Consider the following 25,423-nt stretch of genomic DNA (forward strand, 5'->3'; position numbering starts at 1 on the left):
GAGATATGATTGCTCTCTATAACTATATCAGAGGGATACATACAAGGGAGGGACAGGAATTATTTAACTTAAGCTTCAGCGTGGACCCCAGAACAAATACATATAAATTGGCCATTAACAAGTTTAGGCTTGAAATTAGGCAAAGGTTTCTAGCCATCAGAGGAGTGAAGTTCTGGAGCAGCCTCCCAAAGCAAAAAACCTAGCTGGTTTCAAGGCTGAGCTTGATAAGTTTATGGAGGGGATGGTATGACAGGAAAGTTCCCAATGGCTGAGGATAGGGCACTAGATGGGGAGGGTTCTGAGTTACTATAGATATTTATTTCCCAGGTATCTGTCTGGTGGGTCTTGCCCACATGCTCAGGGTCTAACTAATCATCATATTTGGGGTCAGGAAGGATTTTTTCCCCAGGTCAGACTGGCAGAGAGTTTTCACCTTCTTCTGTAGCATGGGGAACGGGTCACTTGCAGGTTTAAACTAGTGTCAGTGGTGGATTCTCTGGAACTTGATGTTTTTAAACCATGATTTGAGGACTTCGGTAACTTAGCCAGAGGTTATGGGTCTATTACAGGAGTAGGTGAGTCAGGCTCAGTGGCCTGCAATGTGCAAGAGTTTAAACTAAATCAGGGGTCCCGCAAGCGGCGTCATCAAGAGGCGTCGCCCCCGAATTTCTACGGCGTTTCTGCGGCAATGCCTCTCGATGACGCTGCTTGCCGCCGACAAGTGACGTCATCGAGAGGTGTCGCTGCCGAAATGCCGCCGAAATTCGACATTTTGGTGGGTGCTCCACTGCCGCCATGGTCCTTCGTCTGGCGCCAGCCAGACAAAAAGGTTGGGGACCACTAAACTAGATGATCACGATGGTCCCCTCTGACTTCAGTAAGAGTATCTGAGTAAAAATATACATTACAATTTTAAATGTAACCAGTGTCCCATAAGTTACTTGCCACAAGATGTCAGAACATAGTAGCATTAGAGCTGAATGGGTCTAATATTTATTTAATTTTCTTTCTTGATATAGGAATTAGATACAATCAGGGCTGGTGCTTCCATTAGGTGACCCTAGGCGGTCGCCTAGGGTGCCAGGATTCGGGGGGCGGCATTTTGTGCGCTCCCCACGGGGCGCGTGGGAGCTTCCGGTTCTGCTCCAGTTGCGCCGCTGAAGAAGGACCTTCTGCCGATGTGCTGCCGAAAACAGCGGCAGGCAATTGAGCAGCTCAATGACTGCCGCTGTCGCCTGTGGCATTTCGGCGGAGGGTCCTTCTTCGGCGGTGCAATGGGAGTAGAACCAGAAGCTCCCGTGCGCCCCGGGGGGAGCATACATAATGCCGCCCCCCCCGAATTCTGCCTAGGGCGCCAGAAACCCTGGTGCCGCTCCTGGATACAATGCTCCTGTCAGATATTTCTAAGTTATCTGCAAAAAATCAGTTGCCTAAATAGCCCCTGGAATCATGGCTAAAGTTGCACCCCACCCCCAAATCTGAAATGGCGCCCCTGTGGGCAAGCACAGAATTTGTCCCTCTCATCAACACCCACACGGCCCCATTGGCCTGACTGGAGCCGCCGCCCAAATATAGAAGTCAAATTACACCTATGCTCCTTGGAGCCAGTGGAAATGGTGAAATCTGTGATGTGCTGGATGAATCGGAATGTGTAGGTGAGCTTCCTTTCAATCTATCGAGGAGAAAAGTCGCCCTACACCGAATACATTTCCTGACCCTTTTCTGGTTGAGGAATTCTCTCTATGGCATCCTGTCCACAGCAGAGATTGGATAGGTACTTGCTATCTGCTCTCTTTTGTGGATTTTCAGATATCAGGGATACTAGCAATTTGCCCTTGAACAATTAGATAATTCTAAACAATAGCCTTTCTACCCCTAGCATGAAGGTCTGACCCTGCCTGCCTGTTGCTGAGGAGGCAGAACTAAAATGCTAAGCTCTTCCAGGGTGAGGCAACTCCCCTCTTCCCAGAACAGACACATCTAGTTCTGTCCTCTAGCTGCAAAAAGGTGAAGATCCATTGTGAGGGAAGATGGACCTTCCTGCACAGAAGAAAAGATCTGTTGAACAGCTGCCGCATACACTAAGCACTGTCCATCCTGTGTGCTGAATGAGGCAGAGGTCTTGTGGATCGTCTATTTAAAGTCTGTATCATAATGCATAGACAGGTGGGGGAAGAATGAAACTTGCACAGGCAATTTTATATCTGGCTGTTCCTATCTTCTGAGCACCTTATTTTGCAACATTAACATTACTTTACCAAAATATTTTGTTTGTTTGTAATAGAAAAAACGAGACTGACGGAGAACAGATACTTATAAACATATGAAAGAAAAGGCTGACAAAGATCGGGAAAAACTGAGAAAAGAAAGAGAATTAGGGAGTGAAGTGAGAACAAAACACACACAGTATATTAAGTTAATTCTTTTCATTATTTTTAAATTATGCAAAAGTAGAAGCCAGTTATTTGATTTTTCTGTGTTGTATTTGCCATTATAAAGGAATAATTTATTCTGGGCTCAGTTATCTAGAAATGTAGTGTAGCATCAGGCATATTGGAACGAATGAGGCAGCCCATATCGTCTAAGACATCCAATAAACTTCCATAAAGCCCAGTCCAAGCCCTCACCCAGCAGCGTTTGCCTCTTGTAGAGGGAGCGACAGATAGCATCACTCCCCAGAGCTTTCACTTCCCATTCCTCCAGCCTCACCCTCATGCAACTCAGCTAGTGGGGAAGGGAAATCCCACCACAAATACCATTGTAAAGGAATTTAAAGTTTCCTTTTTAATGGCAACAAAGATATATGACGCTAGGGTGTGCTGGGGCGCATCTGTGTAGTGAGTGGGAGAGAAGAAGAGGAGGTCGGGAATACACAAAAGAACACATTTTCCTTACATTATACACGTTGACTCCCGGTGTAAGTGCAGATCAAGCTGCTGCTATGGACGAACAAGCAGAGACACTTGGTGGGGCTTCCTCTGGAAGGAAAGGAAAAAGGAGCTTGTACGTACAACCAGCTCCCTGGGCCCACAATACCCCAATATTTGGACCAATATTAGTAGATATTTTTCTTTTTACACGTAATTTCTTTTTAATGGTTTTCATGTAAAAACTTACTGAGGTGCTGAATATCACTATCAGTATCTAAGGGCCCAGTTCTGCAACTCTTACTCAGACCGAGTAGCAGTTACTCATTTTAATAGATCCATTGAATTCAATAGGATTACTTCCAGGGGTAAGTACTATTAAACACGAATCAAGGTTGTCCGGTTGGGCCCTCTGGCCCCTGCTCAGCAAAGCAATTGAGCACATGTTTCACTTTAAGTACATGCTTAAGACCATCTCTATTCAGAAAATACTTAAGCACGTGCTTAACTTTAAGCCTGTACTTAAGTCTCCTTAAGCTTAAGAATTCTGCATTAAAATCCCAATTGGCCAAGTGAAGAGTGAAAAGGAGGGAAACATGGGCTGGTTGGGGGGAAAAATCACAGGAAGAAAATCATTTTTTAAAACAAGATCTACACCGAAATAACATCTGATTTGGAAACAAAAATAATATCTAAGGACCCTTGAAGTTTCAGCTAAAAAAGCTACCCTTGGCTGACAGGCAAATAAAACATTTATAACACGAAAGGCTTTTTATAATAGTCATTATAATTATTTTAGGCAAAGAAACGCAGAAATCCCACATAAAAGAAAAGGCAGGGTTCACAGATAGGCAGCTGGCCTCAGAACGACAATCCAACCTCTTTTAACTAAGCTGAACCTGCAAAATAGTACTAACCGGTAAAGTGCTTCATTCACTACTTGCTCAGTTTTCTTAAAATTAGTTTGTAAACTCTTTTGGGCAGGGAGTGTCCTCCTATCTGTTTGTACAACTGCTAGCACAATCGACCTCCAATCCTCTACCCAGATTATTTAGTTACCATCATCATAAATACACGCCCTTGATTCTCCCATGCAGTGGGCAGAAGGAGCATGTGGATTTAGGTGAAGACAGGCTGGCAGGACCAGGGACTTTTTAGAACATCTTAACCCTTTTCTTTCCGGGCCCCCTTGGTTAGGCTTTGGCCAATAGCATGACAGTTAGGAAATGAGGTAGTAATATCACAGACTGAGGCCAGCTTTAGAATTAGTTTTCCCATCACATGCACACAAACATTGTACGTGTATAATGATGCCGCTTAGGCCAACAATGGAATTTGAATCTCAGACCAACAATGTAAAAGCATGAGCCTCTACTGCTTGAATTAGAGTAATTCCATTAGCAGGCAGTTCAGTAAAGTCTTATCCCCTTATGTGGTCCAGCCACTATATCGGGACAAATAGTCAGACTCTGCCATTGTGGGTTACATGGGCACAGTTCTAACAGTAAAGGTTGCAGCCAGATCCTAATGTGGTTTATGTGGCTCTGGCTGGGGGATTGCATGGTTGTAGCTATGAAGGGTGTGTCTGTCTCTTTACATTTTGGTGATGCCAAGGATCTGCGGATTTCTCTATGGTGCAGTGTTGTGTAACAATATCCCATCCCTTATATCACTAATCTCCATTTCTAGCCCTCCAAAGCTGGAAAACATCAGACGTTAAAACCACAGTATTGTTATAAGCAGAAAAGCTTTTATTCACCAAGGTCTGAATCTTACACATCCTAGGCCTCTGGCAGGGATAATTTGGGGAGGAAAACTCTACATCTGTGGGGAGAAAGAGGAAACATTTTTCTGGCAGCTTGACTAAAAAGTGGCAGCTATTTGAAATTGCTGGGGGGGTTGAGGTTTTTTTTTGGAATGTTAAAAAGGCCTCATAGAGACAGATTTAGTGGGAAGGAGTTGTGGCTATAGGTAACTGTATTGATCACACAGTATTCTAATTTTATCATATGTGGTGTTCTATATGTAGATTTAAAATATATATATTAGAAAAACCAAAACAGTGAACTGACAACCAAAACCCCTCCAGGCCTAGGCCTGCCTTCTTGGATGCTGAGCAGGGATGGGGCTCACTCCTGGGGAGGATAAGGGAAAGGGTGGGTAACATTCGCTAGGGAGAAGAGAGGTATACCGACATCTTGGGAGGGGACTACTTTCATCCTGTCATCCAGATAAAGGCCATCAATCTTCCAGTGAGTTCCCTCTGCTCCTTTGGACCCAATGGCCTCCCTTGCAGCCAGGCTGTGAAAGGATGGATAATCTTAAAGGTCTGTGAGGAAGAAAGCAGCTGACCCCATTCCACAGATACAGGATCCTATCAATGGGGCCATATTTGATGTTCTCCCAGCTGTCATTGCTCCTTGGTGGCTGCTGTTCTCTGGCCCAGATACCCTGTCCCCTGCTAGCAAGGAGTCCAGCTTTCCATTCAAGGCCTGCATCTCATGAGCTGCAAGTGAGCTTAGAGCTTCCGTGCTGGGGGCCTAGAGATGTACAGAGTGAGTCCTGCTCCCAGGCCTATCTTCCTTCCAACTGCAGCTGGCCCACTTCCCCTCCAGGTCCCCATCTTTCCTTCTCCATTCTCTCCCACTCTGCCTCGCATCCACTCTCCTCCTTCACAAATCCCAAAACAAACAACTGAGTTGGTCGCTGCACTACTTCTGTTGCCACATGGAAGGAATGTAGCTTAATCTCTAAACTAATATTGTCTTTGAGCCTGAAAATTGTTTTCCATGTACATTCATATGAAGAAAATGTAACTCTTGTGTCCCTTTGTGAGAAGAGATTGCAATGTGATGGGCATGGCAAACTGAGGTGCACTTCCTAAGACTGTGACTACACCAGATAAATTGCACTGACTTTTTACACTCAGTTGATTGAACAACACTTTGGCCTGATTCTTCTCTCACTTACACTTCTATACCAGTGTAACTATAGCCTGCTCTCAGTGTCCATTGGTGTAGTGAAAGGCCCTTTTTGTCCACACACAAAAGTGCTTCACTGATTGTTGGGGAAGCAGAAATCGATGTAACTTACCCCAAAATGTAATAAGAGGAAGAACTGCAGTAGCCCGGATCAGTGACAGCTCCAGCAGTGGTGTACAACACACTGGCATAGTTCATGCCCTATCAGCTGATATCTGTCACCTTTGCCACATTACTTTCCCCTGGAAATGCCTGCACATCCCACAGTGCTGCAAGTCTTCAGCCGGCAATCTGCTCAGTCTGCCTCTCCTACAGACATCCCACACCCCTAGCCAAGCATTCCCTGGCCATGATACCCCTTCCTAGCCCTGCTCCTCCACATATGCTTCCCTCCATCTCAAGTGATGCTTCCATCGCCAGCATTACAGCACAAGAGCCTGTGACCCTGGTTTCTTGGTTCTGCACCCACAGCCACCTGATGAGCCACGTGCTCTGGAGAACTGCAAGAGGTTCATCAGAGCAGAATCTGCAGTTGGTCTCTCAGAGATGGATCACCAGCTTCAGAACTGCAGAGCCAGAGCCAAGGGGCATCGCTTGAAGTCTATATACTGTGAAGGGCAGCTTATGTGGGGGCGCATAGCCAGGGGAAAGGAGGATACTGTGGGAGCACCATGATGGGGTCAAAAATGAATCCCAGCCCAAGATCCACACATGGCTCAGCAGCTGAGCGCCAGTGGAAATTAGTTTATTTTGGGGCTCGTAGCAGATGGGGGAAAAGCTGAAGGAGCATTTCTCATGGAGAGGGATTTACTGGATGGGAGTGACAGAGGGAGGACTTTCAGCTGGGGAATTACGGACATTTGCTAGCTAAGGGAGCTCTTATTTGCATCCAGACTTGTATTGGTTTAACTAAAGGTACTGTAACCAGATTGAGTTAAACCAGTGCAAATTTGTGTGTAGACATTTTAGTTTAAGAGTGGCTCATACTGACTTGGATTAAATCAATCCCTTACTGTTTTAAAAGAGACAGAAATAAACCAGTCTTAAACTGAAATAACAATCTCTTGCACTAATTTAACGAAATTGCATAAAAAACGGAGTTAAGTTAAACCGGTGGAACCTCGATGTGTAGAAAATCCCTCTGACAGCTGTCAGATATGACAGTCATTCTGCCTGAATTGATGGAAAGCAGCCCTGTTGTGGATGCAAGGGCACACCTGACACCTATGCTGGGGGAACAGTGTGCACATACTCAGTTGGTTATACTTCAACGGGAGCAAAACAGACAGTGCTTCCATGCAGAAGAGAAAGCCAAGTTGCAAAATTGTTTGTGGATTTTTGTTGCCAACTCTTTACGATTTTATTGTGAGTTTCCTAATATTTGGTATTTTACCCAAAGCCCCACCTCCTGGAGCCAAGTGATTAGGTGAAAAATCTCAGCTTTCATTTCTTTTCTTTTAAAAAAAAACTTCCAGCCCTCATGGTTATGGAGAAAAGCCTGAAAACACAGGTTTCGTAGGGTTTAAGAGTTCATACTGTTAAAGGCCAGAAGGGAGCACTAGATCATCTAGTCTGATCTCCTGTATATCACAGACTATTAAATTTCACCCACTTTTCTCCAGTACTGAGCCCAACAACTTGTTCTTGGCTAAAGCATCTCTTCCAAAAGTGTGATCTGAGCGCACCTCCAAAAGCAGAAGGCAAATGAAAAGATCTCAACATTTGTTGGGATTTTTTATAGCTCATGATTTTAAACCCAATCTCATGATTTTGGGGGCCATAACTCATGAGTTTTGAGGTGAACAATACCGGAATGAATTATAACTCCCTCCCTTCACATCAGCTCCAGCCAATCAGCTTTCACCACTCTGAAAAGATCCATTCCACAAAGTAGATGTGTGATGGAAAACAACCTAAAAACTCTTTTTATGAATCAGCCTATTTCATTGTGTAAATTCAAGGACTGTCAGGCTACTGCACAAATACTGACTAAATTAGGCCCGCTGGGCCCGTGGTATGTTCTATACCTGCCAGCCAAGCAGTCACCAAAGAAACTGAAGGAGCATGTCAAATTACCAGCCCCCTCCTCATTAGGGCAAATGCCTTTTCCTTTATATAAACCATTCCAAACAGAAGATAAAGCCCTCATGATAACCACCAAGAAGTGGCTGGTCTTTCATAAACCTTCCTTAAATTATAACCAGAGTGTATGCGCGCACACACACACACACACACACACACACAAGAATCTTCTACCACTGAAAGTTGGTCTCTATAAAATAAAAGAAGCAGTTTAAATGTCTCTTTTCCAAGCCAGCCCCACAGAGCTGGAGCTGAGAATACATTAGCCTTTAATGAAGTGAAACTCTCATCTTGCCGGAGACACCTCATTTAGCGCAATTGTTTCAGAGCCATTACAGAAAGACAATTACAAGGAAGCGGCGAGAGTAATTGGAAATGCTGGCAGGAGCTGGGCGAAATGATAATAAATAAAAATATTCACCCTAATAAGCTTCCAGGAGGGGGTGGGCTGAAGAAAATCAACATAATTAGAACTGAACCTTGGCAAGGAAAAACAGACAGCAGGGTGGCAAGTGCTCAACATGTACAGGAAGAGGAAAAAGTGAACGAACCCAACTATTTACTTCATCTTCAGCTCTGAGCACCGAACTGACCTCTAGAGAAACTGTTTCCAATGGAAAGGAGAGAGGCACTTTATGAACAGAAACAGATCCAATGTGCCAGAAAGAGTTACAAAAACCTCTCTTTAAAAGTACTCCTATGACAAGCCTTACACACTGTTGTATTCATTGTTTAAAATATGAACTACATTGTGATTTTAAGATGAATCAGATCTCTCTCTCTCTCTCACACACACACACACTCATATACTCAGGTGAGGAAGGAATATTCATTTTCAGGTGAAAAGCTCTGCTGTGTCTTTTCAGTGAGGAACATGAGGAAAGCACACTGTTGGGTACCAATGAATAACGTACAAAATACAATCCATCTTGGATGCCCAAAGTAGGACCAATAATTCCTCTTCCTCAACCATATATTATCATACTGAATTCAAGATAAAGAGTTAATGATGGTCTGTTTTTGTTTGTTTGACAAAAAACTACCTTCTACATTGTCCTTTTAATTATGCCCTAATAAAAGAGGAAGAAAATGCTTTGCCAGGAAGGCTACCCTAAGGAAATATTCTTTCTGTCACTGGAGTATGTTTCAGTTTTGGAGGGCAGGGAGGATGCTACAGAGTTGATTCAAAGTTTCTTTTGTTGGTGAAAGTGATTCCTAACCATAACAAAGTGACATGAAGATTTAGCTAATTCTGTTTGACCACAATCTTGTTTTGAATTATTAGATCCATGAATGTTTAGCTTCATATACAGAAATGGAGGGAGGTGACCCTAACTCCCTGAGATCCGGCAGCTCTTCCAATGGTTTTTAGTGATAAAGATGCTCCCCTGAAATCCAGTTTACACCTGCACTTGGGGATACACCTGAAAATGCCTTTTAGTTTTACGTAGTGTAAGTGCCTCCATCTCTGTAACGACAGTCACCATGAATTAGATATTCAGCCATCCTATTTAACTGCACCAGCCAAGGACTAGAGTAGTGTAACAGTCATTGGCTTGACAGCTTCCAAGTGGTAGCATTTTTTGAAGTCTATATATTTTAAATTACACATACTATAAATGCATAATAATTGTTACCTGTAGCAAGATCTCTGGGGTTTAGGCTGGGAGGGTATATGTTTCTATGGCGTTAGATTTATGTCTATTTTTATCTCTCTATAAAAAAGCATGCCAAATGGATAATGGTGCATAGGTTCTCCGGGGGATATTTAGTATCATGCTGTTTCTATGAGCTGTTCCCCTATAGAATAAGAGCTCTATTAGCACCTAAGGGAAAAGGAGAGGAAGGGCATGATGGAGGGGCACGGCAGGGCTGTTTTATACAATGTTGCTTTGGGTAGCCAGCTTCAGCAGGGAACAGCTGGAGCAGAATGTGCAGTTGTTTCACTCCCACCTCTCACAGCAGATGCTGCTACAGGGCAATGATGTTCAACAATCTACGGTAAACAATGGAAACTAGGATAAAAATGGAAATGAAATTTAGGGGCCACGATGCTTCCGAAAAAAGCTCTACTAAAAATAACCCCCGCCCAAAATGGACCCTGCCTTGCACCCAGCAGGGAAAGAGAATAGCCCTGCCTGTCTCTGCATCTCCTGCCAGCAGTGGATATCTGCCTCTGTCTGCAGGGATGGCTGCCAAACCTCAGCCAAAAAGTTAAAGAAAAAAAAAAACAAGAACAACAGACCCAAAGCAAAACCAAACATTGCTTATTTGTAATATGGGCCAGGTCCAGAGCCATGAAACAAAAGGGTTCTGGCTCAGACATGACCCATGGCCAATTGAAACATTGCTCTGAAAGCTTCTTGCTGGAGATTATAGCAGGAGATTTCCTGCAGATTTGGGCTATGCGCCATCCCCACCAACTGCTGACCAGCAGGAGAAACAGGGAAAATTTGCATTTAACTTCACAGCAAGCTGAAAAGCATTTAAATGAATCAATAAATGGGTTAAACTCTCAAACTATTAGCAGTGTTTATATGAAGATTTCAGATCCAGCAAAATATTCTCAAAGGGGCATTGTGTCCCAGCCTGGCCATTTCTTCAGCTTTACAGAACCCCCAAACGAAAAGGGAAGTTCCATCATAGCATTTTCTTCGTAAGTTTCCGAGCTCCAGACTGACAGTCTCAAGACCCTGATGGCCCCAGCAAATCCATACACAGGCTACTCCTTCTCTGCTTTCCCAAACATACACAACCCCAAATCATACAGCCCGTCCCCACACCCGCCCCCAAACACACACACATGCGGTCTCCTCTCTCCTTCCCATCACTCCTACTATACTCACAGCACTCACCCTGCCCCCTCCCAATGTCCCCCAGAAAAACATGCCTCCCCTGCCCCCCCACATCCTCCCCCAACACACCCAGCTTCTCCTCCCCCACTCACATCCTCCGTCAAACACTCCCTGCCCCGTCCTCTCCCACCACTTACATCTTCCCCCAAATATGCCCTGTCCCATCCTCTCCTCCACTCACATACCTCCCACAGATACATGCTTCCCCCCTCCCCCCACTCACACACCCTCATATATCCCCCGCCTTCTCTCCCCTCCCCCAAACACTTCCTGCCCCGTCCTCTCCCCCCACTTACATCCTCCCCCAAACATGTCCTGCCTCCGTCCTCTCCACCACTCACATGCCAATAGAGCCAGGATTTGGCACAGAGGCAGCAAAGGGTAACAGGATAAAAGCCGCACTGACTGATGTCAAAGCAAGACAATGGCAGAAAACATGAAGCAATGGCAGACAATGCAGGCTTGGCATGGCTGCCTGAACCAACAGCTGCCAGCAGGGATCTGACTCCCGCGGGCCCGGGGCTGCAGGAGCAGGATTAGAGCAAAGCAAGCTGCAGTTATTCGTTTATACCCCACATGACTTCCAGAGCCTGTAGCAAACACAAAGCTAATAAAGGAAACCATTTGGTACAAGAGCTTAGCAGGAAGCTAAAAAGGCTTGGACATTTCTATGACTAATGAAAACATCCACAATCACATCAGAGTTAAGATTATTTCCAAACCAACACTACATAATCCTCCCAGTTCACAGCGTGAACTGGCCTCTAACTCACGGGGTTAAGAAGAAACTTTCCCTGGGAGCAGGTTAGCCCGCAACTGCCCACCTTCTGGGGCCATCCTGAAACTGCTTTAAGTTAGCAGTATGTTAGCAACAAGAAGAAAATCAAGGAAAGCGTGGACCCCTTACTGAATGAGGGAGGCAACCTAGTGACAGAGGATGCGGAAAAAGCTAATGTACTCAATGCTTTTTTTGCCTCTGTCTTCACCAACTAGGTCAGCTCCCAAACTACTGAATTGGGCGGCACAGCATGGGGAGGAGGTGACCTGCCCTCTGTGGAAAAAGAAGTGGTTTGGGACTATTTAGAAAAGCTGGACGAGCACAATTCCATGGGGCCGGATGCGCTGCATCAGAGGGTGCTAAAGGAGGTGGCGGATGTGATTGCAGAGCCATTGGCCATTATCTTTGAAAACTCATGGCGATTGTGGGAGGTCCCAGATGACTGGAAAAAGGCTAATGTAGTGCCCATCTTTAAAAAGGGGACGGAGGAGGATCTGGAGAACTACAGGCCAGTTAGCCTCACCTCAGTCCCTGGAAAAATCATGGAGCAGGTCCTCAAGGAATCAATTCTGAAGCACTTAGAGGAGAGGAAAGTGATCAGGAACAGTCAGCATGGATTCACCAAGGGCAAGTCATGCCTGACTAACCTAATTGCCTTCTATGAGGAGATAACTGGCTCTGTGGATGAGGGGAAAGCAGTGTATGTGTTATTCCTTGACTTTAGCAAAACTTTTTATACGGTCTCCCATAGTATTCTTGCCAGCAAGTTAAAGTAGTATGGGCTGGATGAATGGACTATAAGGTGGATAGAAAGCTGGCTAGATTGTCGGGCTCAGAGGGTAGTGATCAATGGCTCCACGTCTAGTTGGCAGCCGGTATCAAGCAGACTGCCCCAAGGGTCGGTCCTGTGGCCGGTTTTGTTCAATATCTTCATTAACGATCTGGAGGATGGCGTGGACTGCACCCTCAGCAAGTTTGCAGATGACACTAAACTGAGAGGAGTGGTAGATACGCTAGAGGGTAGGGATAGTATATAGAGGGACCTAGATAAATTGGAGGATTGGGCCAAAAGAAATCTGATGATGTTCCCACATATTCCCACACATTTGTAAGAAAAACAAAACAAAACATCCCATTCTGGATATCAGTACTTTAACTTTTACAGAACCTTCCATTAAGGGGCTTCAGATGTATGATGCACTGTATTCAATACTGTATTGAACTGTTCTAAAAATCAAAGAAAGCCAGTTTTTTTTCTCTGACATATTTTTCTGTACTGGGATGCACAGGCAACCAAGTCCTTTCCTTATGCTCAGCCTAGTTCCACAGGTCAACACATCTTTGTATTTTCAAGGGGTTGCAAAAGCACTGGAGGAAGCTCAAAACACAATGTTGTAGGTTTCTCCCTCCCCGCTCCCTCAAGGATTTTAAATCCACTTCTTAGCAGGCTATGATAGAAAGACTGGCTGAATAGGCTAAAGGCAGATTCTGTCCATTAAATCCATCATAAGTGTACCTCACATTTGATTTCTTTTAGGTTTCATTCCAAAAACTTAAAGCTAAATAAACCTGAAGTTAGTCCTCATTTTTCTGCCCCAACTCAAACTAACTTCTTTCCCAAGTGGAAAATGTTGGGTGAGCGTGGAATGTGATTTGAGAAGGGAATGAGAACACAGGCGGATTCCTGCTGACAGTTACACCTGTGTAGCTTTACTGACTTCAAGGAGAACAGATTTTTTGCACAAGAATAGATTTTGGTCCCTTCTGCTTTTTCACACCTGGTATAAGCAGAATCTCATTCACTTTCCTCCCCTAAACACTGAGCACTTTAAGGGAAAAAAATAATTAAGGTTTGCTTGATTTACACATGCAAACCAAACAGGATTCCTTTCATTCCACAGCAGCCTTAAACAAACACCAGACCTGATGTAACCAGGGTGTCACTACAGCAGCCTTGGTTGGACTGTTCTTTTGAAAGATCCTTAATGGTTCTTTTAAGATGCTGATTTTCTGTGAAGTCTTTTTGTTCAGGGGGGCAGAGAACACAACAGGGAATAGCTCTGTTTTGTCAACTCCTAGTCACTCAAAAGCTGAAAGGCTTTAGATTAAGTTTGTTTAATGTTTGTACAGTGATTTTGAAGAGCTCATGTAGTACAAAAGTGCTAAATATTATGACTGGGCAACGATCTAAAGATCTATGTCACTTCTAGCTGTTACCTTTTTCATACAGAAGCTTAAAATATACAAATACAAACTGGGCTGGTCCACACAGAACTCATGCTTAAAAAACCTCATGTCAGAGCTGCTGATCACACATTCTAGAACAGATAATACTTAGTCCTGCCATGAGTGCAAGACACCGGACTAGAAACGACCTCTCGGGGTCCCTTCTACTCCTACGATTCTATTCTATTATTGTAACTGCAGAAGAGCTTGGTGACAGAACGGCCTGATGTGGTGAATCACTGGAGATTAACGACACAAACTGGATATCATCCCACAAATAATATTTGGGTTCAATGTGAAAACAGTAATTCACTGTCCTCAGCCAGTGCAACACTGGGAGGCAGCTTTCAAGGCAAGACAACACAAAAATACACCACCACCCAATGTAATTTTCCCACCACTACTTCCCCTACTTCAGTGGATTTTACACCAGAGTGGTTTTCTTTTATATAATAAAAGCTGGCTGCCTCCCAGACTGCAGTCAGAGCGAGAGAGGCTGTAGAGGCCATAGCTTGGGGGAAACACCTGCAGGGCTCAGCTTTGCACTGTGCCAGGTGGAGAGCTGAGGATAGAAGCACCAGGTTGAAAGAGGTGAGCAGGACGAGGAATGTTGCAGCGTTCACCCTCATACAGATGAGCTCTCCACCACCTAGGAGGAAAGAGGTCTAAGAGAAGGACAGTGTAGCATCCCTCGCGCTACCTCATACTCAAAAGTCTGTTTGGAGAACTGACTGTCGTGAGAGTAGAATAAACTTGTTAATTTTACATAAATAAATAATATGTAAATATGTATGTAGAAAAATATTTGATGACTTCAACATTTTTTGAAATATGTCATTCATACTTAGGCCCTTCCCTCCCATTAGCCTTAGGCCCCTCAGAACCTTAATCCAGCCCTGAATGTGAGCCCCCAACTTTACTTCCTGCACAACATGCAAACCCTGCCCTCCGTGCAGAATGATTTTTCTCCTCACACTCTCTGAGGGCCTCTCTTCACAACCCTCTTAGGAAGTATGGAGGGATTTTGTAAACAGGGAACGGAGACCCAGAGAGATTACAACCAAAATCCAATCGGAGACACCTCCGATTTTTCAGTGTGCTTCATAGTGCTTTATATATTCAAAGCCTCACGTTACAGCTTGGGAACCTGCGACAGAGAGACAAAAGGACCTGGCCACACAGGGAGTCAGCAGCAGCGGCAGTGTTAGAGTTCTGGCCTGGCTGTCTGCTAACCCTGCACATCACCCTGCCTCAGCCCCAACAGTGGTACCGAAGCAGCAGCTCCCAACAACTTCGCTTGCAACTGTCAGTTCCTGAGCCTTGCTTCTCTCAAACTGGGCACCCAGAAGATGAGGAACAGACATTTAGTGGCTACCTGGGAAAGTTTTGGGTTGTGTGACTTGCCCAGCATCACAGAGCGGCTCTGTGGCAGAGACGGTGACAGAATACATTTATCCTGCATAGCTTTAATTGTGCTAAGGACACGCCTTTCTCTTCCTGCAGTCCCCTGCCTATTTTGAGCTGCTTAAAAGCCTCTGGATTCTAGCACCTATTATGAGGGACAGAGAAACTCCTTCGCTCACCATAGACAGACATTTTTGCTCAGTATTGGTTTCAGGACCTGCAGGTATGCTATCCGCACAGCTTCAAGGTACTGAACAGCCATGTGCTGTCCTCACCAACCTCTGCCATTTGTGGGATTTGGGGCATGACACATCTTAGGGTCTCAATTACACCTGGCACACAAATCAGTTTCCAGGGATTAGGAGCTTCCCAAGGGCAGTGAGATTTAGGCTAACTGATGGGGTGATGGGAGGCATGAAAACTGCCCTATCACCAACTCCTTGAACATGGAGAGTCTTGGCTGATGATGAGAGGGCCGCAGGAGTTATGTTTAGCTTCTGGGACATCTGCTGTGTGGGGGGTTGCTTAGGGAGAGACCACTGCAATGCTAAATATATATTTTAAAAACAGGCTTGGTGAGTGAGTCCATGCATAACCCTTATGTTTGCCAGCCAGAGGGCACAGAACAGACTCACCCCGGGAGATTTAGGAGGACTCTCCTGAAAGAAGTTTTTAACATTTGCAGCTGAGTATGAACTCCCTACTGGCCTTTGGGTATCTGAAGCTCAGGCTTGGGATAAGGCACCTTAATTCCTTTGTCTGACTGCTTCCTTCTCACCTGTACCCTATCCAGCCATCTAGAACCCCTTTCCTCTCCCAAGATCATTACTCTGTGTTTTTCTTGCCTTGCCTTTGGCCCTCTGGTGAAGAGAGGACCTAGGTAGAACTGGGCAAACATTTTTAGATCCATCGTTGATTTGCCAGACAATGCAGTTACGGTTGGCCTGAACCTATTTGCAAATTAACACAAATTCACCAAATAGTTTTGGCGAGGAAAAAAAAACAAGCCAGTTAGATTCACAAAACAGAACAGAAGGTGGAGGAGCCCACCTTATTAGCCCAATGGTTGGGGTGCTCACCTGTGAGTCAGAGGCTGTGAACCAAACTCAGGCCATGCATTGAAGCAGATGCTTACAAGTTCAGTGTCCAGTACATGAACTTGGCAGAGTTGTGGCTAGTGTCCTAGGCACTAGATCAGGGGTGGCCAACCTCAGCCAGAATTTACCAATGTGCATTTCCAATGAGCCACAGTAATATGCCATCAGCCCCCGTCCCCCCTCCCGCTCCCAGTGCCTCCCGCCCACAGGCAGCCCCGTGGATCAGCACCTCCCTCTCCCTTTCACACCTCCCGATCAGCTGTTTCATGGCATGCAGGAGGGGAAGTGGGAGGAGTGAGGGCATGGCAGCATCAGGGGAGGTGGCGGGATGGGGTGGAGGGGCAGAGCCAAGGGTTGAGCAGTGAGCATCCCCCGGCACAATGGAAAATTGGTACCTAGCTCTAACCTATACAATTGGTGCCTATACAGGGAGCGGCATATTACTTCTGAAGAGTCACATGTGGTTCCAGAGCCACGGGCTGGCCACTCTTGCACTAGATATTTACGTAACTATATTCCAGCTAGTACAGATACACCCCAATCTAGTACATGATAAGATGGTTTGACAAAACAATGAATAGGAATGTTTTGTCCAAGATACCAGGAACAAGGGGAGGTAACAAACAGATGTCATCAAATACATAAGGTGGTGTGTAAGTTGTGTATGTTAGTTTGTTTTAGTCTATAAATGTCAGGGTACTTTGCCATAATTCTTTGTATGGCCTAGGGGACGTCAGAAACCCCCACTGCCGACTGAGCCATTCCTTGCTACTAGGCACTCATGTGTCAGTGTACCTGTAACCAGGGAGCCAAGGTGCTGAGACTGTGTCTAAGGGGCAATAAACCTGGCCGAGTGCCTTTGCCACCGAACCATGCCTGTGGTCTTTCTTTATGAGTAACAGCGAAGTCTGCTGCGTTAACATGCTGCCCTATCTACTAGTAACATTGAAGCTCCAAGGACGGAACCACTGAGCAGCCAAAACAGCACTACGAAGGCAACGACTTTCCAGCTGCCAACACTTAACCACATTGGGCAGTACTATCAAGGTCTGCTGAACCAGCCATTTGCGCAGAGCTGGGAAAGCACACGGAAAGAATACAACTGACAACCATGACTAGTCATGGTTAAAACCTATGATACTGAACACAAGCTCGCTTGGTCTATATTGACTACAAAGACACTGTCCGCATTGTGCAAGCTAACTTCTTTTTTGTGTACAATGTTTAAATACAATAAGATCCCCCAAGGTAAACAATTGCAATAGGAGTTGTGGGTCCTCAGCTCCTCTGATAATCAGATCCAAGATGCCTCATGTAGGGCAACCAGAAAGCAATGCACTCAGAATTTGTGGCAACTTTTAAAAATTCCGTCACCAGGCCTCCCAGCTATGCACAATAGCACAAGATGTTCATTTGGGCCTTTTCATTCCTTTCCTCCCCCGAACACAATTTTTTCTAAAACAAGGAATATTTAAAAATCATGCTGAATTTTTTACCTACTATTGTTACAAGAATCACTAAGATCACTGTCATGGAAAGAGACTGAAGACAAGATATTTCTCTTTGCTTTTAGTTGTTTTATTTAGGACCTGACTTTCAAGAGTGCTGCATACCCTGTGCTCTCCTGGAAGTCAACTGGGGTTGGGAGTTAATGTTTCATTAAAAAAATCTTTTTCTGTATTTCCATTTAGTAGAAAATTTTTTGTTCTCCAAGGAGATATCACAACTGACAGTATGTTTCCTGTAACTTTTTCAGTTTTACTGTCCTATATCACTGACGAGTGTTTGGAGATATGACACAGTGTGTGCATCTGAAGAGTTAAGGCAGATCTTGATCGTAGTTACTGTGAGGAAGCAGAGAAACTGCCAGCCAGCACAGCAGGGGTTACAAAGAGCCTTTAGCCCCACCACGCTATACCTGCAGCCAATGCCAGGCCTGGTTGAGGGGAGAAAAGGAGAGAATCTGGCTCAGTTTGGGGTTCACTGGTGAAGAGACAAGAGCTAGCTGCCTCTCTAAGTGAGGGGAAGGGTCATTAACCTACCCATCCAGGCAGCCACCTGAGAGGAAGCCTTGTGCCCTTAGTTACAGGAGGAGACCTAGGAGCCTCCAGCTCCAGCGGCACTGAGTGAGCAAAGCCCAGGGACACTGTGAAGCTTGACCTCCCAACTTGCAGCCACCCGCCCAAAGGAGCTTGGAACCGTGATGAGGTGCCACTCAAAACCCTATGGGAAGCAGGCTGCCAACTAAGTGGACTAGAGAGGCCATGCCCCAAACTGAACAGACCTTGACAGGAAGTAGCCAAAGGCAGCAAATTTAGACTCCACGCCAGGAGGGCTGCCTCTGTTCAGGCATTGACAAACACAGGGTTCTGGGCTGGGACCCAGTGGAGATGGAAGGCCTGGGTTGCCTACTCCCAAATCCTAACAGTGACCTTAGAGATTGAGGCCCCACATTCAAGCAGGGGGTCAGGAGCCATTTGCTGTAACCACTAGGACATCCAGCCCTCCAGACCACCCATTACAGTTACACTGGTGTAAAACCCAGGTTTGAAGTCAGATGCCTTACCCCAGATTTACGTGAAAGGGATAGCTTCGCAACCAGGGTCAAGCAGCATGACTACACGAAAGGCAATGGAGCTACCTTGGTTTACAACAGCTGAGGATGTGTGTCATCTACCAATGGCATTTACATGGCCCATGGTACCATAGTGCCTGAGCATCTCTCAGTCTTAACATGTCTCTCCACACGATGTCCTGTGCAGCAGGGAGCACTGTCATCATCACTGTACAGCTGTGGAACTGAGGCACAGACAGACTAAGACCCAGACCCTCAAAAGGTATGTAGACTCCTAATTTCCATTGAAATCAAGGGAATGGAACAGAAATTCATGCCACTGAATGATTTCAATGGAAGTTAGGAGCCTAAATACCTCACAGAATACAAACCTATGTGACTCACCCCAGCTCTCACAAGAAGACTGTGGAGGAGGAGCAGAGAAATGAGCCCAGATCTCCCATGCCCATGGCTAGTGCTCTAACCACTGCACCTTCTTTCCTGGAGGACATAACTCAAATCAGAATCTGTCCCTGAAATATAAATATGCACCCTATATACAGTTATACATGTGCACCCCTCTGAAGCCAATAGTAATGTGCGTTTGTCATTGCACAAATGCAGACATTGCAGTATTTGGCCCAGTATATAGTGATGACAGTCTGTTGTGATGCTTTCTTATTCATCTCTCTCCTGTAAGGTTTCATCTAGTACTCCATCTCCTAATTCTCAAGGCGGCTGTGATGCACTTTCTTCCAGAACATGAGTAGACACTGTATTGTGCATTGTGGGGACTCTGGAGAAGGGTGGTCTGGTAGCTGAGGTTGCGGCTTGGGACTCAGGAGATCCAGGTTTTGTTATTGCTTCTGTCAGAGACATGCTGTGTGACATGGACCAAGTCATGTCATCTCCATGGACTTCTCCTCCTCAGCTGTAGAATGAGGCTAATCGTTCTTTCATATTTCACAGGACTGTTGTAAAGCTACTCAGATACTGTGGGAAGGAGTGCTACTGCCAATCCAATAAACAAGCAGGGCCCTTCAGCCAGGGGAGGTTAGAGGATGGGGATATGTATGACAGTTCTGGTCCATGTGTGAATTTGACTCACTTGTCACAAAGTGAAGAAATAAAATAATAGGCTCCCTCTTTACTTTCTGGGTATGGCTACACTGCAGTTACAAACTCATGGCTGGCCCGCACCAGCTGACTCATTCCTTCATCCAGAACTCCTGGTGTATCTGAACATGGGGCTGGTGCTGGTAACTATTCCTTGAACTCCTTGTTCTGGTCATGAACGAAAATCCAAACCTCTGGATTAGTCTGATGTGGGGAAACTGCTGAAAACCCACCAATGGGAAGGTAAAAGTAGAAGTGCTTCGAGCCAACCTAGCTCACCTGGGATGAGGCTGGGTGAACAGTGGCATGAATGTATGGCTTTGTCACCGGGATTGCAGAGTTTTAGCCCCACGTGTCAGTGTGGGCTTCTTTTTTACCCTAAACACCACATCGCTAACTATGCCGCTTGCCTGAGAAAATCAGCTCTGCTGTGTCCAGGCTGCACAAAATGCCTTTGAAAAACACAACTTAAGCTCTCCCAACAGGTGTCCAGAAACCCTACACTTAGCGGGCCCTGCCTTACTGAATCTGTTAGTGAGAAACATCTGGCTGGGAGCCCAGAACGCCGCCTGGGACAGTGGGGGTGGGGTAGGGCACAGCTTCAGGTCTCATGACACAGAAAAACAAACAAGGCAACCAATCAGGGAGATGAGGCGCTCACTTCCTGTGCTGGCCTAAAGCAATGCATTTGTGACCCTCACGCTACAGGAAACGAGGCTGGAAGACTTGTATAACTGGGGTGTCTTTGGGGAATTGTCTTGGCAGCTCATTGTCACCAGGCTCACAACAAAGCATTGATGTGAGATGGTGGGAAATACAGGTTTGAGTGAAAGGGAAAAATCACCCCTAAATAACCATCCACAGTTTAGAACCAGGCAACACCCTTCAGATAGGAACACAATGGGCCAGATCTCAAACTCACGTAAATCTGGCAGAGCCTCCACTGACTTCACCAGCCTCTGGGAGGAACTGAAGTCAGTCCCCGTCAGCTGTAGTAATTGAAGAATATCTTCAGCTTTCATCAGGGATGCATGCTGGACAACAGCACACCAGGCAACTGCCTTGAAGCAAGAGGCTGAGTCTATGGCTGATGCATCTCATTGTCTCCTGGGAAAGCACTTGAACTATAGGACTATTCACAGCATCACCGAGGCACAGCAACTCACATGGAATAAGCTGGGCCAGGCCCCTGACTTGGGAAATCCGAGTTTCCAGACACATATTTCATGGGTTGGAGCAGGGAAATGTCTGATTCTGTCACTGACAAACACTGTCCTCGGAGGGGTTACAGCGATAGAAACAGTCTGGCTTTTCAAACAGGGGTTCTGTAAAACCCAGAGTCCTGGAATTGGCAAAGTGCAATCACTGGCTGCCATGGGTGCTGCAGGCCCTGCACAGGGAAGGGATAGGATCAACAAGGGTTAGAACGAACCATCGTGTGCGTGAAGCTTACAAATGTGTTTTTAACTGCTCCTGAGGGCAGGAGAGGAGAAGCAGATGGTTCGGGAAGGAAGGACAATGAAGGAGAGGCATGAAGGGACCAAAAAGGTGAGAAGAGTTGGAAAAGTGAAGGTGGGAGATAGGAGAAAGGGAGCAGCAAGGCCAGCGATACAGCTGTACAGCTCCTTTCACAAGGGTTGGGGGAGATATAGTCTCTGTGGCAGGAAAAGGTTATTTTAGCTGCACCATGTTGGAGAGACTAAAAATGGGGGGAGGAGAAGTCAAGGAGGTCAGGAGCTGGTGTCTGCTGTCACCAGTTGCCTAGTGGTTAGAATGCTCGCTGGGATATGCAGGTTAAAATCCCTCGTCTGCCTGTGTGGGAGCAGGGCCATGAACCCTGGTCTTCCCCAGTGTTGTGCCCCAACCCCTAGGTATTCTAGATGTGAGTGGGTGAGTGTCTCTGTCAATCTCTCCTGTTGAGGCTATTCCAGTTTGGATAAATAATTATGTATCCATTGGGCGCAAGAGAGTGAGGCTATGTCTACACTATGGGGGACCTTGCTGTGGTGCTGTAAGGTCTCCTGTGTTGCTATGCTGGCAGGATAGAGCTCTCCTGCCGGCATAATTAAACCACCCCAATGAGCAGAGCTAGCTATGTTGGCAGGAGACACTCTCCCGCCAACATAGCACTGTCCACACTGGTGCTTTTGTTGGTGAAACTTTTCTCAGTCGGGGGAAGGGAGAGCTCACACCCCTGACTGACAAAAGTGCTAGTGTAGACATGCCTGGGGCCCTGATCTATCTTCCAGGCCCTGTGCCAATGAATATTTTATTATATCACAGAGAGTACAACAGCTTCACAGCAGAGAGCCCCACCCCAGAGCATTTGCCTATAAGGTGGGATAGCAGCATTAAAGTCCTTGTGCTGAATCAGACAAAGATGGGATTTGAACCAGGGACTTCTACATCCCAGCTGAGTGTACTAACCACTGGGTACAAGGAGGACCAACCCCTTGCCTGACTTTCTCTTGGGAGGATTAGGCATAGTCTGAGCATGCTTACTGAGCTGGGCCCAGGAAGTTAGGCAGGGCAATGCCTAATTCAAGAATCCTGCCAGGGCTTAGGGGTGAGCTAGATGCCAAGCTGCTCAGCAGCATCAGGACTTTGGGCGCAGGGCCAGCACTTCCATTAGGCAACCCTAGGCGGTCGCCTAGGGTGCCAGGATTCGGGGGGCGGCATTTTGTGCGCTCCCCACAGGGCGCGCGGGAGCTTCCGGTTCCGCTCCCGTCACGCGCCGAAGAAGGATCTTCTGCCGACATGCCATGGAAAACAGCAGCAGACAATTGAGCAGCTCAATGACTGCCGCTGTCGCCTGCGGCATTTCAGCGGAGGGTCCTTCTTCGGCAGCGCGATAGGAGCAGAACCGGAAGCTCCCGCGCACCCCATGGGGAGCACACAAAATGCTGCCCCTTGAATTCTGCCTAGGCCACCAGAAACCCTGGCTCCGCTCCTGTTTGGGCGCTAGCAGAAATGTAGATACCATGGTGGAAACGCAGGCTCCTAAGAAATTAGGCACCTCCGGGGTTAGCGGGCAGCTGAGAAAACTGTCTGAAGATCTTAATGGCACCTAAACCTGCAACTTCCTTTACATTCTATGGGTTTTGGAAGTGCTCAGCACTGGCCAGGAACTGGTCCTGAGAGTTTTTGCAAGGTGAATTCTGTCCTCAACAAAGGGCTTTATTGTCATAATTCTCAGTACCCAGGAGAGTCTCTTTGTGCAGTTAGATAACCATGGAAAGGGACCACAGGAGAGCCTGGCACAGGCCCACATTAGCGCTGCCCTGTCAGAGCACACTCACCGTGATGGCTAAGTTGCCCTGTGCCAGTATTTAGCTCTCTGTTGATTCTTTAATAACATTAAGCATTTGGCCGTGGTTCCTTGGGGCATTTCTCTGTTTGCCTGTCTGTCTGCTTGAATGTAATGTAATAACTTTGGGACTCTACATATAATCAATTCCAAAATATCAAGGAATGTTCTAGGCATCAGTGGAGGAGCCCCTATTGATTCGGATAAAAATCAGAAAACTGGAAGGGTGGAAATGGGGGACCCATTGAGACCTTGACATCTGGTTAGCAGGCTCAGCCACTTCAGCAAGCTCTGTAATTCTCTATAGGTCAGACATGGTGTTGATGCCTGGAATGACTTATCTCCCAGACAAAAAGAAAAGAAATAATACTAGAGTGTGGGAGATATAGGAAATGGGAGGTCACGATGGGGAAAAGGGTGCATATAGAGGCCCTGACACGAGGGTTATGGGGGACCAACTATAGAGAGAGGTGGGAATGGGAGGCCGCACAGAGATCCTGGAATGGAGACAGGTGGGAATGTGGGTGGGCACACAGAGATTCTGGTATGGAGGAGAAGGGGGAATGCAAAGGACACACAGAGCCCCTGGAATGGGCAGGCGGGGTGGGGGAGAGGAGCACACAGACCTCCTAGTATGAAGGAGGGAGTAAATAGTTGCAGGGAGTCCCTGCTACAGATGGGGACAGGAGGGTGGCACACAGGGAGTTTCGGGGGTGTGGGGGGTGGAGGGATGAGCTCAGGTTATAGAAGCTACAAAGTGCGCAACACCCTAGTTAAATCTGATTCAATTTAATAGACCAAATTCAAACCTGGTGTAAGGGGGCACAACCCCACTGAAGTCAATGAAATTGCACCCACTTACATGCGGCTGGAATTAGACCTGTTACACAATGCGAGAAAAGGTCTTGCTTGTGTAATGCCCATGGACACAAACCTGCCCTGTATTTGGCTGAGCAATTAGAAGGTTGTTGCCTTCTTCAGAAACTACAGCCAGGGCTTATAACTCCCCTGAGGATTGCCAAAGCCATCCACATACGAAACAACAAATTTCAAGTCAAAGTCATTGAATAAGCTCCCCCACAATTCGCACTGTTGGAACTGAACCTAGAAAAAACAAATAGGCAAATTTCACACTAAGCCAGGCATGCTGAGAATTATCTTGCGCACAGTTATAGACTGTTCTATCAACAATGCATCGATTATGAAATGTTACCAGAGTTACATTCTTAAACACTTGGGTTAATAAATGATTTACAGAAAGAACCAGAAAGTTAATTCTGTGACCATAACCAGTAAAAGAAACAAGTTGAGGGACAACGGCGCACACAGCACCCAGTTAAATTTAAGTTTCTTTGGACTCTTGTGTACTCAGGATTGAGAGGTGTACGTGTTCTAGTTATTGATTCAGAAAGTATCAGTGCAGTACAGATAGCTTCTTTAGGTGTTGTTGTTTTTTTAGAGTAGATCCATTCTTGAAGTGATGTGACGAGTACAGACACTGCATGCCCAGCTAGCAGGGGTATGAATAGCAGTGTAGACAGGGAGGCACGGCTTAGGCGAGTAGAATAGAGCAACGTGCCCTACACAGTTCTCTACACACCCACACAGGGCCTCCCACAGCTACACGGCTATTCTTAGAACTGTAGTGTCCCACTGCCTCCCACGTGCCAGCGCCTTTCACTGTCACACGTCGAAATGGACATGGACACAGTCAGCCTTTCACTGCAATGTGTAGCTGCCAACACATACCCCACACACTGCTGCAGGTGTAGACAAGATCGTAGTTTCACAGGGTGGAAACCTGTTCCTTACCCAGAGAACTGAATTATTTATAATTGCTCAGAATTAGCAATTTGATTTCCTTGGAGTGATCAAACGAATTATCTGTCTTATAAGTAATTTGTAGCAATAATCTAATAGTAACTGAATTATTTAGAAATAACTATGGAAATCAATTACCTAGTAAACCCAAGGCTAAGTTCAGTTACTCAGTATTTATTGTGGGTTACTGAGCAGTGCTACTGTAGACTGTTGTTGTTGCTTAATAAAATTGTTCACTAGCTCAGCTGCCAACAGCCCAATTAGGTCAGGACAGTCTGGATTTTTCAGAACCTGCCCCAGAGAAATGCTCTCCTGGCCAAAGTCCTGGGGCTGTG

The 25,423-nt window shown here is 46.0% G+C and overlaps 1 protein-coding gene across 6 annotated transcripts in view; it reads right to left on the reverse strand.

The window, feature by feature from the left end:
- LOC115637298 (homeobox protein PKNOX2-like) overlaps positions 1 to 25,423 on the reverse strand; it is a 504,816-nt gene that overhangs the window by 366,986 nt on the left and 112,407 nt on the right. The window contains exon 3 of one of the 6 annotated variants that reach the window (XM_030538441.1): positions 2,896 to 2,978. The exons of the other annotated variants lie outside the window; for them this stretch is intronic. The gene's annotated coding sequence lies outside the window, so the exon portion shown is untranslated. The remainder of the gene's footprint in view (positions 1 to 2,895; positions 2,979 to 25,423) is intronic. 6 annotated transcript variants of the gene reach the window in all.

Source organism: Gopherus evgoodei, chromosome 19 (assembly GCF_007399415.2).
Source record: "Gopherus evgoodei ecotype Sinaloan lineage chromosome 19, rGopEvg1_v1.p, whole genome shotgun sequence".
Taxonomy (NCBI): Eukaryota; Metazoa; Chordata; order Testudines; family Testudinidae; genus Gopherus; species Gopherus evgoodei.